This window comes from Triturus cristatus, chromosome 3_1 (assembly GCF_964204655.1).
Source record: "Triturus cristatus chromosome 3_1, aTriCri1.1, whole genome shotgun sequence".
NCBI classification, from domain to species: Eukaryota; Metazoa; Chordata; class Amphibia; order Caudata; family Salamandridae; genus Triturus; species Triturus cristatus.
In genome coordinates, this window is record NC_140583.1 from 381,077,436 (window position 1) to 381,092,726 (window position 15,291).

Below are 15,291 nucleotides of genomic sequence, written 5' to 3' on the forward strand. Positions count from 1 at the left end.
ATTATACAAATACACTTGCAGCAACACGTCAATGACACACACAATCCTCCGAGTGGTTCTTGTTGAGTCACACAGAGCATCAGCCGGGCTGCTGCTGTGCCCGCCTTGCATTGCCCAGATCCGCGGACACCACTTTATTCAGCCGCACACGGTGTGAAGTGGAAGAGCCGAGGTGAAGTAGGGCGGGCTGTAGGGGAGTGAGAGGCAGGTCGGCTGTCTCCGCCTCACCTCTGCACCCCGCCCTCTGCACGCAGACGGGGTGTGGCGAGTGGACCAAGTCAGGTGTAACCTTCATAACATCGTTTAGAAAGAGAGGCGTCCTGCAGAAGTGGCCTGCCTGCACCGGTAAGAACGTTAACCTTTTTCATAGATTTGTTTTTTTGTGGAAACTTCTCAGTGTGTGCTTTCTTATGTTGGTGTGGCGTGCTTCCTTATTAACTTTTGCTATAACGTTTTTGTATAATAGAAAGTCCTACAGATGGGAAATGTTGCCTCCCAGACGAGTGGAATGTTCAATGTCGTACGATTGTTAACATGACATAGCAGATGTAATATTTACAATACCGAATTTTGTTTTGGAAACGAGGGCCTGGACATGTTAACAAGTGATTATCTCTAACTGTCCCACACCCATCCCTTTTCCAGAAGCTTTTAGTTCGCGGCGATTCTCTCTTTTCTCCTCGGTGTTCCTGGACACGCTTTTTTCATTGTTTTAGGAGTCGTTCGGCTTCACCTAGAAACTTATTAACGCTCAGCTCAGCTGACTGGTCAGGTCAGTGCAACCCAGAACAACCAAGAGCCTCGTCGCGTGCAGATCCACCGTTGCCACGTTACATCCATAGGTTCTTTTTTCGTCTCCTTACACAACTAATGATACAATTCTAAGAATTCAAAGAAAACGGCTTTATGCGCTATTGACGCATGGAATGTAGGCATCATGCGACTTACATGTCAGCGTGAGGTATCATATTAATGCCGCTCTGCTGGGACTGGCAGTCTGGCATCATGCGACTTACATGTCAGCGTGAGGTACCATATTAATGCAGCTCTGCTGGGACTGGCATCATGCGACTTACATGTCAGCGTGAGGTATCATATTAATGCAACTCTGCTGGGACTGGCATCATGCGACTTCCATGTCAGCGTGAGGTATCATATTAATGCCGCTCTGCTGGGACTGGCATCATGCGACTTACATGTCAGCTTGAGGTATCATATTAATGCAGCTCTGCTGGGATTGGCATGCGACTTACATGTCAGCGTGAGGTATCATATTAATGCTGCTCTGCTGGGACTGGCATCATGCAACTTACATGTCAGCGTGAGGTATCATATAAATGCCGCTCTACTGGGACTGGCGGTAAAACAGGTTGTTTAGGCATTTACCGCTCAGTGGTGTAATAATAATTGGGTAATATCTATAATACGATATTTATGTCAGAAGTCATTTCTGTTAATAATATTCTGACACGCAACCCCGTTAGGGAACAGATTGTCTCGAGTGTTGTGTGTGTGTGTGTGCCGGGGGTCTTGCGGGGAGGGGGGGTACTATTGTGTACCAAGACCCTCCCCCCTCTCCGGGAGAGGCCTACGACGAAAGAACGCCATCGACGAGCTGCTGGTCTTATTCGGGGTACCCGCCCCCCTTTCTCCAGTGGCACCATGATGTAATTGCCACTCTCGTCTCGTTTCCTTCCGGAGGCTCACACGCAATAAGATCGACTGACTTTTTAGTGCGTGAGTGGTGAATAGTACCGGTTTCTGCCAGCGGAAATCTACTTCCGGATTGATGTCGGTAGATTACCAGTATTTACGGCCCGGGTGTGCAATATTGCCCTTTCTGTAATGGCGGCGCGGGTGTTGTTCTGTTTTATATTTGTTGATTTCCTTTTAATTGAAAGCTTAGGCCAAGGATTCCTAAACCGAATAGTGGGATACAATTGCTGCCGTTTTGAGATGCAGATCGAGCAATGTTTGAAATCACGGATTCCTTCAATGGCGCCGGGTGCTGCACCAACAGGATAAAAGCTGGCCAACTGAAATACCAATATTATTGTTTACATGACCGAATCTTGCAACAGTTGGTTGGTGCTCTTATCGTGTATACACAACACAGTGCCTCCCTCTGACATTCGTGGGCATGAAGGCCAGTCGCCACAGTCCTGAGAGAGTTGTGTTCAGATTTGTGTTGTGAGGAAGTTCCAGAGGCCTTGATATAAATCCTGCTCAGCTGTCTGTCTGTCGACAATAATGTATCTTACCGTCGCTACACTAATTCCCTTCTCTTAAAAGAATGAATTTGTATTGAAAGTGTTATTGTTCCGTTTCCAGTGCTTGTGTTTTGGATTTCAAGTAAACACAATCCGTATGCATTTCAAGTCTCCAGATACAATGGACGGTCGTCGTCATTGCTGGAGACTTATTTATGTAATGTATCTATACAAAAGGGAGACAGACCCCTTGTTCTGTATAATGGCATGGACATATGTGAATATATCGAAACATCTATACCGCCCCTCCTTAAGCACAGGCAGCAGATGTGTGACAGTTTAGTGATGAGTAACTAAAGTTGACTTTAAGGTGTGCATGCATCACGCATGTCTCTTCTTAGAGCAGTCTCTCAAGTGACTTCGATGCGGAGTTTTCTGCGGAATCACGGAGCTGTGGAATGTACTCACCTGCAGTGCAATACAAGGGATTGTGGTACCTGTCGACTACATACCCCATCCCCTGCAGGGGGGCCCACGGTCTTTACACGAACCAAGCCAGAGGGACGTTTTAGGCACCCCAATGAGCTATTACAGAGGGAGAGCACACGAGGAACACGAACAAGAACCACTGCAGGACGGAAGATGGAGGGAGCAGCACAGAGGCAACAGCAACTGATAACGTGATGCTGGACAAACTACCCCGCAGCAGCAGCTTAATGCACGGAGTTTTGCAACAGGCAAGAAAACCAAAAGGGGAAACGAATGGCCCTTTTCACTTTGAAGTTATATTTGCAAACATATCAGCTTTCCACTCTTATTTTTCTTCTCTGCATAAATATACGGGTTAAAAAACGGAAAAATCTCACTTGTTGTTATGCTGACTAATTTACACTTTTTGTCTGTGCTAAGGTTGCACCCCCCACTCAGTAGTTTGTATTTGTGATTTCTGTTTTATCTACAGCTCTGTTACATCCCAGTTTACTGCAAGCTTTGCCCCTGCATGCAGTGTGCAACAAACCACGTGCACACTGTTTACACCCAACAGTTCGTCTGTCGGGCACTGTGCTGTGCAGCGCGCCTGCATAAGGGGCAGCAAAGCACACGCGAGCAACGAGTCCTGCGAAGCGCCAAAAATATACTAATGCGCTACATATCATGCGCGACCTTTAGCGTTATCATGTTTGCTGCGAAAGTTTCTTCAATTTATTAGAAGGCGTGTGAGAGGGCTTCTTTGTTCTTCCCTGTTTGGTGTCTGATACCAATTTGTTGATACTCACAACACGACTGATCATTATGCAGAGGAACTCTAAACACTGCTCTCTTGATAATCCGGTTTTATTCCACGTGAACAGAAGGTTATTCAAGGGAGACCTCCCATTGCTCCTTTAAGCGCTGGCCACTGAGTTACTTCCCGCCTGCACCCCCAGAGCCCAGATGTTCAAGTAAATTGTAAATGCTCTACACCTTTGCCTGAATCCTTTGTTTTTAACGTAAGGAGAATATTGCTAAATTGTACCAATTAAACACGTCCACAGTAAATGCCTATGGTTCCTTTCTGTGTCTTAAAACTAAATAAATCGTGGAACCATAATTACCTTGTCAGAAAATCTTCTGACCTTAATATTGTATCCTAAATATAGTTTACAAAAATGTTGGCCCACTGCACCTGTTCATATACATTCTACACCCAATAGGGCAATATCTATAACACGATATTTATGTCGGAGGTTGTTTCTGTTAATAATCTGACATGCAGCCCCGTGAGGAACAGATTTGGTCAAATAGATCTAAACGACAATCAACCGAAGTAACGTCTATGTTTATTGTTAAACTACTCGTTTTGGGGGTATTCCCTAAACTTCCTTTCTCACATTGGTGTAAATAAATGATTTTCATAAGGTACAGACTTAAGTACATGGAATCTACATAAAACACACACTTGTGAATGTTTTCCGTGACCAGTGCTTATTTATGTCACACATTGAGTCAATTGTTCCAGTTTAAATTTAGAGAAATTGATACGTTCTAAACAAAGCTTTAGAAAAGCATCCTTCTAAAATATCTTTAATGACGCACCTTTATTTGCTCACTGTTGGAACTGGCACTTTCTGTTTGGATGAGGCGGGCTCCAGACAGGCAGAACCCACCACTCCCGTCAGGGGTGGGTGATTACACTCACCATAGAACCTGCGCTCACCCTTGGGTAGCTTGGCACTGAGCAGTCAGGCTTATCACAGAGGCAATGTGTAAAGCAGTGGCACAGCACTCGGAATAAATACACTGAGCGTAACAAAAGAGAGTTCACACGTGATGTATGTAAATAACATTGGAATTTAACACACACAATAATCAAAACAACATAAACATCATGTATTTCGGGATATAAATCATACTTGGAAGTATTTCTAGCAGTAGTAGGCCCAACTGTGTTGAAATGGCATTATTAATATGCACTCTTGGGAAAGATCCTATTCTAACCCCCTCCGCCCCAGCATCCTTATGAGGTGCAACGCGTTGTCAACCCCAGGTCCACCCTAGCAATTCTTATAATTAAACTCACCACCATTATAGGGCCCAGCCTAGGTCACAATGATATCAGAAATATGTACATACACAGAATTATAACACTTTTTAGCAGCACTGTGGGCCGAAGCCACACAAGTAAAACTATTATCAAAAATAGTGTTCTCCTGGCAAGAAATCACAGTGTAAGGCAACACTGCCGGCCAGTGTCGTGAAGTACGGCCAGCCCCCAGACTGTCACTCCCACAAACACACTCCACACCGATACATGGTGCAACGGATTTCAGGCAGGTCTGTATGGAGCATGCTCGCACACATACACACACAGCACCATAATGCGGTGCAACTGATACCCAGCAGGTCAATTGATAGCACACTGCAGACCCAGTGGCCCAAGCCTTCATTCACCCTCAAGCTCACCCTGACTACACTACGCTCACAGATTGAAGATAACCAGCCCTCCCCAAATACTAGCTTGTACACAGCCAGATTCACACTTAGTGAGGATCCAAGAGAAGCAGGTGGGAGTAGGTAGCAGGACTAATTGCGAGACAGTTGTCAAATGGAGGTTTGGCCTCCACTCGGTAAGCTCACCCACATGATACAGAGCAGAAGCAGGCTGAGGGCACTAGTCGATCACTCAAAAAGTGTTCTGCAGGGGCCTTTCGGCGCTAGCCCAGTTCTGCGAAGAACAAGCAGGGTCAGCCAGTCTCTTGAATCACTTTCAGAAACGTTCTTTTAGCCCAGTCAATCACTCTCACCGACCCAAGGCAGGCAATACTACCTGGCAATATGATGTCGCCGAGGGCTTAGTGAGGAAAGGGCAGTTGGTCCGCAGCACTGAAGGCCAAAAGGGAACAATCGATTAATGTGAAATGGAGCAGAGGAGCCTTTCAGAAGAAGGAGGTACCCTGTCAGGTAAATGTCAATCAGTCACACCAGGCAATCAAGGCTCAATATCTGGTACACTTTATTACGGGTCGCACAAGACCATTCCAGTGACACACAATTATTTTATTATTATTATTATTTATATAGCGCACAAATCATCCCCAAAGGGATCTCTCGGTGCATTGGGAGGCAGCCTTCTAAGAGCAGAGCTTATCAGTTGAATAACCAGGTTTTTAGGTGCTTCTTGAAAATAGTCAGGGTGGGGCATGAACGCAGATCTAGAGGCAGCATATTCCAGTGTTTGGGCGCCAGATGGGAGAAGGCACGGCCCCCCATCTTAACTTTTTTAATTCTCGGCGCTTGGAGAAGCTTTTGGCTACTAGATCTTAGCAGTCGTGCCGGAGTATACCATACCAACTTCTTTGCAAGGTATTTAGGTCCTTGTCCAAAGAGTGCTTTAAAAACTAGGCACAAAAGTTTGAAGAGTGCCTTCTTTCTTATCGGCAGCCAATGTAGCTCTCTTAGTAGTGGTAAAGATGGCGTATGTGGGGGTTTATTTAAGGCTAGGCAGGCAGCCGTGTTTTGAATGACTTGTAGCCTAGAAAGCAGGTCCTCCCTCAGTCCCACTAGAAGAGCATTCCCGTAATCCAGTCTGCTAACTAGCAGTGCCTGGATCAGAACCCTTCTAGTGGAGAGAGGAATCCACAGGAAGACCTTCTTTAAAGTGCGTATCAGACCAAAACATTTACCTGATAGGGTCTTGACATGTTCTTCCATGGATAAGTTGTTATCCATTAAGATGCCCAGATTTTTTACCCATTTTTTTGGGGAGGAGGGTAATCCTAATTCCCCAGGCCACCACTCGTCTTTCCACAAATCCACCGCTTTGCCAAACAGTAAGATCTCAGTTTTGTTGGAATTAAGTTGGAGGTAGTTGTTTTTCATTCATGTGGATATTTTCATCATACAGCTCTTAAATCTGTCTCTGGTCACCGTGTGGTCCTTCTCTATGGGGGTGGAACAACCTTTACAACGCAACTTTTACAACGCACTACACTTACAACGCATTTTTTACAACGCAAAATCCATTACAACGCATTCCATTACATAGCATGACACTACAACGCATTTTTAAAAACTACCTTTACAACGCATTCCATTACAACGCATACTACCTTTACAACGCATACCATTACAACGCATAATATTACACTACACTATCCAACACTTACCCTACTGTTGCACCCCCTGGAGTTAGAATAGCAATTTTTACCCCTATACTATCCAACACTTACCCTACTGTTGCACCCCCTGGAGTTAGAATAGTAATTTTTACCCCTATACTATCCAACACTTACCCTACTGTTGCACCCCCTGGAGTTAGAATAGTAATTTTTACCCCTATACTATCCAACACTTTCCCTACTGTTGCACCCCCTGGAGTTAGAATAGTAATTTTTACCCCTATATCCAACACTTACCCTACTGTTGCACCCCCTGGAGTTAGAATAGTAATTTGTACCCCTATACTATCCAACACTTACCCTACTGTTGCACCCCCTGGAGTTAGAATAGTAATTTTTACCCCTATACTATCCAACACTTTCCCTACTGTTGCACCCCCTGGAGTTAGAATAGTAATTTTTACCCCTATACTATCCAACACTTACCCTACTGTTGCACCCCCTGGAGTTAGAATAGTAATTTTTACCCCTATACTATCCAACACTTTCCCTACTGTTGCACCCCCTGGAGTTAGAATAGTAATTTTTACCCCTATACTATCCAACACTTTCCCTACTGTTGCACCCCCTGAAATTAGAATAGTAATTTTTACCCCTATACTATCCAACACTTACCCTACTGTTGCACCCCCTGGAGTTAGAATAGTAATTTTTACCCCTATACTATCCAACACTTACCCTACTGTTGCACCCCCTGGAGTTAGAATAGTAATTTTTACCCCTATACTATCCAACACTTACCCTACTGTTTCACCCCCTGGAGTTAGAATAGCAATTTTTACCCCTATACTATCCAACACTTACCCTACTGTTGCACCCCCTGAAGTTAGAATAGTAATTTTTACCCCTATACTATCCAACACTTACCCTACTGTTGCACCCCCTGGAGTTAGAATAGTAATTTCTACCCCTATACTATCCAACACTTTCCCTACTGTTGCACCCACTGGAGTTAGAATAGTAATTTTTACCCCTATACTATCCAACACTTACCCTACTGTTGCACCCCCTGGAGTTCGAAAAGTAATTTTTACCCCTATACTATCTAATACTTACCTTAAATGCAATTTAATATTATGCGTTGTAATGGTATGCGTTGTAAAGGTAGTATGCGTTGTAATGGAATGCGTTGTAAAGGTAGTTTTTAAAAATGTGTTGTAGTGTCATGCTATGTAATGGAATGCGTTGTAATGGATTTTGCGTTGTAAAAAATGCGTTGTAAGTGCATGCGTTGTAAAAGTGTGCGTTGTAACGACATACATCCCTATGGGGATTATCACCTGAGTGGCGTCTGCATAGGAGATGGTTTGGAATCCACAAGATTTTATAATGGTAGCCAGAGATGCCACATAGATGTTGACCAGAGTGGGGCTTAAAATGGAGCCCTGAGGGACCCCCTTATCCACCACTGTGGTCTGAGAGACAAATATGTCTAACTGAACACATTGAGATCTGTCCTATAGGAAACTCCGCAGCCACTCCAAGGCCATTCCAGTGACCCCGATCTCTCACAGTCTATGCAGCAGAATTCTGTGAGAGATGGTGTTAAAGGCTGCTGACAGATCAAGAAGGACCAGCACCGCCGGAGTCCCTTCGTCCAGTAACAGCCTGATAGTATCTGTTACCTCTACCAGAGCGGACTCCGTGCTGTAACCCGCACGGAAGCCCGACTGCGAGGAATCCAGAAGGCCGCGCTGTTCCAAATGATCTGAAAGTTGGCGATTGATCAGAGTTTCCATTATTTTAGAGCAGCCCGGGAGGAGAGAAATAGGTCTATAATTCTGTAGATAGGCACAATCTGTAGATGGTTTCTTGGGCAGGGGTTTAATAAAAGCCGTTTTCCATCTAGCCGGAAAGGAGGAGGTTACTAAGGATAAGTTACATATTTCCGTTATGGGATTTACTAGCTCCATTGCTAAATCATCCAACACAGGAGGGGAGGCTATATCAGACGGGGAGCCTGACTTGATGCATTTCAGAAGTAGTAGCACCTGCTCCCTAGTGATGGTTGAAAAAGTCTCCAGTCTCACTAGGGAAGGGTTATCTGTGATTAACATTCTTTCCCTGATGTCTGATACCTGCTCGAAGGAGTCATAAATGTTATCTATCTTGTTTTTAAAATGCATAGCGAGCTTATCGCAGAGTTCCTGTGTGGGGGAGCAGGAAGAATTGGCTACTCTAGGAGCAGTAAATTCCTTAAGAATCTTAAAAAGTTCTTTTGATGAACCCTTTGCCTCCTCTATGCGGGTGCCTAAGAATGTTCGTCTTGCTGTATTACAGTTCTTGAGATACATCCTATGTGCTATATTGTAAGCCAGTATATCTACCTCAGACTTTGTTTTCCTCCATTTTCGTTCCTTTACCCTGCAGGCAGCCTTCTCTGTCTTTAAACTATCTGAATACCAAGGAGCCAGGCTTGTTCTGTCATAGATTGTAGCTGTTTTGCTCGGGGCGATCTTGTCAAAAGCCATTATGACCTCTGACTCCAATTTACATAAAGCTACGTTGATGTCCTGACATGCATTGAACATAGTAGGAGAGAATACTGTACTAAACGTCTTAGGTGTTATTTCCCTCCATTGTCTACGTGTAACTTTCCGCCCTTGCGGTTTGTCCTAACCTTTAAGAGCCAAAAACGAGAAACTAAGGGCCGTATGGTCTGACCAACTAACTACTTGAGGTGGTTCTGTGCTCAAGCTAGGGATATTGGTAAAAATATTATCAAGCGTATGGCCTGCTACATGAGTTGGAAAAGCTACTTTAGGCAACAGGTCTAACGATTCCATAGCTGCCAGCAGGTCAGCAGTGTCAGTATTAGAATCCATGTCAAAATAAAAATTAAAGTCTCCTAAAAGAAAAAAATCCTTCGTTTGCAAAACGTAAGGGGCCAGTATTTCTAATAGGGAGGCGCAAAAGACCTTCTTATTTTCCCCCGGAGGGTGATACACAACTGCTCCTATTACTTTGTGTATATTATATATTATATGTCAAAAAACAAGAGCGACCCATATGTCCTTGTGAACTGGGTAAGCACTAATGCCAAAGCGACAAATGTTCACAAGGAACTCATTTAAACATTTTTAAATATGCAAAATAAAGTTATTTGCTCAGATTTAATCTTAGTCACACTGGTAATATCAAATATGGCCTCTAGGTTTGGTCACGATACACTTTACCTTAAGTTATGTCTAAAAAGAGCCCATCACAGCAGTTAGTCAACTTATACTTACTTCAGCCGAAGTAAGTGACATTTATTTAACTTTTTCAATTTGTACCACATACGCATTTCATTATATATGAAGCATTAGAAAATTATGCATTTAAATACATTGTCAGTGATTTGTGAGTCCCACTGGAGTGACCATAACCTAACTTAGTGAATCATAAGTGAAAAAAGTGAAGAGTAGGGAATTGGTTATTGGAAAAACATCAGAAGGAGAGCTATATACAATAGGAAAGTGATTTTTTTTAGGCTCTCTCTTCTATTTTTGTCGACGGCGTTTCGACCCTCTCTTGATACGGGGTCTCTTCAGGACAGCGATTCTGGGGACTGAATGAGGGGGAAAGATTACATTATGGAAGTGAAATGCAAGGTGGTGGTGATTAGGGCTAAATGAATGTGTGTACTCAGGCTTACCACTACAACACAAGGCATCTATTTAATGTAGATTCCTTTTAGTGCAGAGGATTGCATGTGGATGGAAGGGGATCGCGTAATAGCTGAACCTGTAACATGAAGGATTGGTTCAATATTGTCCCACATATTAACATGATGTAGATTATAAGTTAGGAAAGTGGAACTCACTATTTCAAGGTTCCATGGATCGAAGAGGCATTTCTGGGTTAAACCGTGAACCCCTCTGATGGTGCCTGATGTTAATCTGCTTATTTATTGCAGTATCGGGACGAACTGCAAAGAATAACAATGTGACAGCCACAGTTATACTAATGCTGTCCAAAGCATATTAAAAGTGTATTAGAATCTCGTTAGAATTCTATGTAGCCTGCAATAACTTACTTAAGCGTCGCCGCGTGGACCTCTGACTGGATCAGTGTTTCCTGGTCGCGGACCCGCTGTTTGTGGCATAATAACTCCGGTGTGAGACCGGAACCGCGTCACGTGATCGCGTGGTGTTCAGTATGAAGCTGCTTGTTACTATTTCGGCCATCTTTGAATGGCTGCAATCCGTTGCCTGTCTATCGCTGGCAGGACAGTAAACTCCGTTTTCGCTAATTCGAAGGAGTTAAAATATTTATTTACAGTCCATCAAAGGGCACCTAAGTCAAATGTCATAGTGGACAGTAATAAAGATGATATAGGGCAGAGGCCATATTATGATGTATATAGTGGCCGGAATTTTGACTTTCTATGAGTGTTGAAAAGTTTTAGCTTAATATGACATTACTGTGGTGGCACAAATATAATATTGAGAGGCCTGAGATCGTCACTTGATCAGGTGATATAGAGGTGATACTATTTGTGACTACATCGGCCATCATAGATAGGTATGATCTAATGATTCTCCATTAATGAATGGCCTGTTAGTACCCTTTTGACTAATCTGATGGAATTAATATGTGTACAATTCAGCTAAATTCAACATCACAGGCTATAGTGGATTGCAGTAAAGAATTCATATTGTGGCATGTTTACTAAACCATATTTTTAGGAGCCGTTTTATGGGGCAGCTATCACAGTCCATAAATTGGGTGTCTATCTCATAGTCATGATTGAGCATGATCGGTCTATGGATCATAGTTGTACAACGATTGTAATTAATTCACATTTAGAGAGATTTTTTGCATTTTAGAGACATTGCTTATACAGTGGTCTCATCATTTAAAATAAAAATTAAAAATTACATGAAAACAATTTTGGAACAAAGTGACAAATATAAACAGTGGAAATATAGATACAATGAGACTAGACAACGGCCATTTGATGACATGTTGGAATATAATAGCGAACCGTATTTTATACATTATATTTTTATAAGGGGGTCATAAATGAGTAGGAACAGGTCCCTGTCCTATTCTGAAATGAGGACAATGTAGTATCTTAGTGTAAGCTGATGAATCTGCACCATTCTTCAAGACTATTTAATCCTCTCTGAATAGACCCACACTTATCAATCCATTTACACTCTAGTGTTTGTAAAATGAGTGAAATGTCTCCACCTCTAGAAGGCACTGTAGCCTTTTCTATCACTTGCCATTTCAAATCATCAGCAGAATGTGCTTTCTCTTTGTAGTGTTCTACCAGAGGGGCATTCTCTACCAGGCACCGGATTCGGCTTCGATGTTGGCCGATACGTGCTTTTACTGGTTGCGTGGTCTGGCCTATGTATATGAGGTCGCATGGACACCATATACAATAGATCACATTGGGTGTTGAACAATTAGTTAGATCACAGAGTGTGATTTAAGTATTGCCATGACTGAAATATTTAGTTTCTAGTGCAAAACTACAGGCTACACTATTTCCACATTTGTAGTGTCCTGTCAATGGGGGAAGTGACCAAAGTTTGTGAATGGTACCCTTGGCTTGGATGAGACTGGTGTCTGAATACACTAAATGATCTTTAATATTCTTGCCTTTCTTGAAAGAAAACATTGGTAATTCTTTGCACGAGTTCAATGTAGTCAATGTGGGCCAGTGTTTTTTGATGGTTTTCTGTACCTGGGTACTCAAAGGAGACGATATTGTGTCCAGCACTGTTGAATTTAAGGTGGAACGGGTCGCAATGGCCTGCCCTCCACCCCTTTTTCCAATTCTATCCAGCCTTACTACTGAGTAATCAGAGGGAAAGGGTGATAGCTAGAGAGGGAGAGGAATGTGTGTGTAGCCATGTCTCAGTAAAGAAACAGATGTCTGGTTTTTGATCATCTAAAAGATCCCAGATTTCCGTGGCATGCTTAGATATGGACCTAGCATTAATGTATAGCCCTTGAAAAATGACGTCTGGCATCTTATCTTAAGTCTTCCTTAGGGGTCGTTTTAGTGATAGCTTGCAGCCCTAAGGGCCAATATTTATTCCAAGGGCCAGCTGCTTTCTGGGGCTGGCTAACGGCCCATTTGCAACAAGGGCAACAACTTTTAAAGGCTCCAGTATCCAGGCAAAACCTACCCTCGCAAACCAAGCAAAACCTATTTGTCCCCAGCTCCAACAGCTCCTCCCTTGAATAGGTTAGAGGCGACATTGTTGGGGCGCGAGGTATAGCAGAGTTTTCTGTCAGCTGGCAGCGTTCTGGCGCGGACGGGTGCAGACGGGCTTGCCTTAGGCGCGCTTTAGGCGCGCCAGCGGCGTGCCCACTGCGCGCCCGCGAGTGACATGAATTTAAATGACTCAGCGGTGGATCACTAGAGCGCTAACCTCCCAAAATGGCGCCCATTTAGTGCCCTTCTGGTCATGGGTTTCCTCTCTCCACTCAATCGGTCATGAACAGGACCGTGGTGGACCGGAGAGACCCTTGTGGCAAATAATAAACAATGTGCCCCCACAAGATTACAATATTAAAATCAATGCAACCCAATATTTAAACGAAAGTCCTGAATTCTAAAAAGCGTGAATTTCACGAGTATGGCAAATGTTTTTTTTTTAAAAAAGACACACAATGCTATCAAGCAGACCTTCTACAAATGCTAGCGACTTCTAGTGTGCTGCGAGAAAAAGAAGCCAGCAGCTCCGCTGCGCGCCTGCAAGTGACGTGAATTTAAATGACTCAGCGGTGGATCACTAGAGTGTTAACCTCTCAAAATGGCGCCCGCTTAGTGCCCTTCTGGTCATGGGTTTCCTCTCTCCACTCAATCGGTCATGAACAGGACCGTGGTGGACCGGAGAGACCCTTGTGGCAAATAACAAACAATGTGCCCCGCAAGATTACAATATTAAAATCAATGCCCCCCAATATTTAGACGAGAGTCCTGAACTCTAAAAGCGTGAATTTCACAAGTATGGCAAATGGTTTTTTTAAAAAAAAGACACACAATGCTATCAAGCATACCTTCTACAAATGCTAGCGACTTCTAGTGTGCTGCGAGAAAAAGAAGCCAGCAGCTCCCTGGACAGTGACAATGAACAGTTGCAAATTCTGTACCTCCATGGAAATGAGGCACAACGTCCAGTGTGCGTTGATATGTGTCACACCAGACAATCCCGGTCACACACAATGAAAAGTCACAAGGTCCATACCGCCCTGGAAATGAGGGACAATACCTAGTGTATGTTGATTATGGTCGCACCAGTCAATCCTGGTCACGCACACACACAGACACAAGTTTAGCAATGCCATACGTGGTAGAATGAGGCATTACTAGGGTTACGCCCCCACCTCAGAGGGTTGCAATCTGTGAATCGGACACCACACACAATGAGCATGCAGTCGGAGTGCCGCACAATAGAGATGCGGCACGATCGACGAAGCGGGCCACGCTGAATCCTGCAACTGGTGAATCCGCTCACCACCAACAAGACGCTTATGTGTGTCGAGGTCCCCACGGTGCAGGGGCCACATGCCTTAGTTGCAGGCAAGACTTCTGGGGCACCGCACATGGCACTCTGGTCTCCAGTTACAATACTTAGTTCCACGCTCACGCCGAACTACCTATTAGGATCCAGCAGACGATATGGGCACTTAAGAGGGCACCACTCTCCAGGTGTCGCAAGTAGACTGTGCGGGTCCATTGTAGCAGATCTTTGACGTTCCAGAGACCTCCGAAGGAATAGGGGCAAGCCAACAAGCCCTTAGAGAGCAGGATTCAGGGTGCAAAATTAGCGAGTAGTCAGCCAAGGCTAGTCTACCACTGGCGTTAAGGCCACTAACACAGTTTAGGGCTCAGAATAGCTCTCAGAAAATTGTTCTGATGCTCAACCCTTGGTAGCTTGGCCGCGAGCAGCCAGGCTTAACTTCAGAGACAGGTATGTAGAGCATTTAAAAACACCAATTCAGTAAATAATCAAGGCACAACACACAGTAAAAATCCAACACTATTTTATTAAAATAGGAAATATTTATATAGTTAGAATGACACCAAAAAGAAAAAAATCCAATGTAGGGAACAGGAGACAGGAATTTTTTAAGATATAGCACATAGAAACTTTTAGCGCCTATTGGGACATCTGGTCACCCTAGACTGGGATAAAGTCAAAGTTTCAGTCTGACCGCGATGGAGCACTGCACGGCTTTCCCTCATTGTAGGCCTCGGTCAACGTTTTTACCTTCTGACTTGGAAACCTTTTTGGAGCTTTTTCTCCCAAGGTCCCTCAAAGCGCTCCACCAGTCCGGATTTGGTGAAGGTTTGCTGGTTTACCTTGCAACAAGCTCTCAGTCAAACTTATGGAAGTCAGACCTGCAAAGCTTTCCAGCAGGATGAACCAAGAATTCAGGCCGGATTATGGTTGAAGGTAGGCGGCTTGGCTCTC

At 43.9% G+C, this 15,291-nt stretch overlaps 1 protein-coding gene across 2 annotated transcripts in view; it reads left to right on the forward strand.

The window, feature by feature from the left end:
- The first annotated feature begins 307 nt into the window (after window positions 1–307).
- Window positions 308–15,291, forward strand: part of WDR72 (WD repeat domain 72) — a 1,103,881-nt gene continuing 1,088,897 nt past the window's right edge. For both annotated transcript variants that reach the window (XM_085644161.1, XM_085644164.1), the window contains exon 1: window positions 308–345. The gene's annotated coding sequence lies outside the window, so the exon portion shown is untranslated. The remainder of the gene's footprint in view (window positions 346–15,291) is intronic.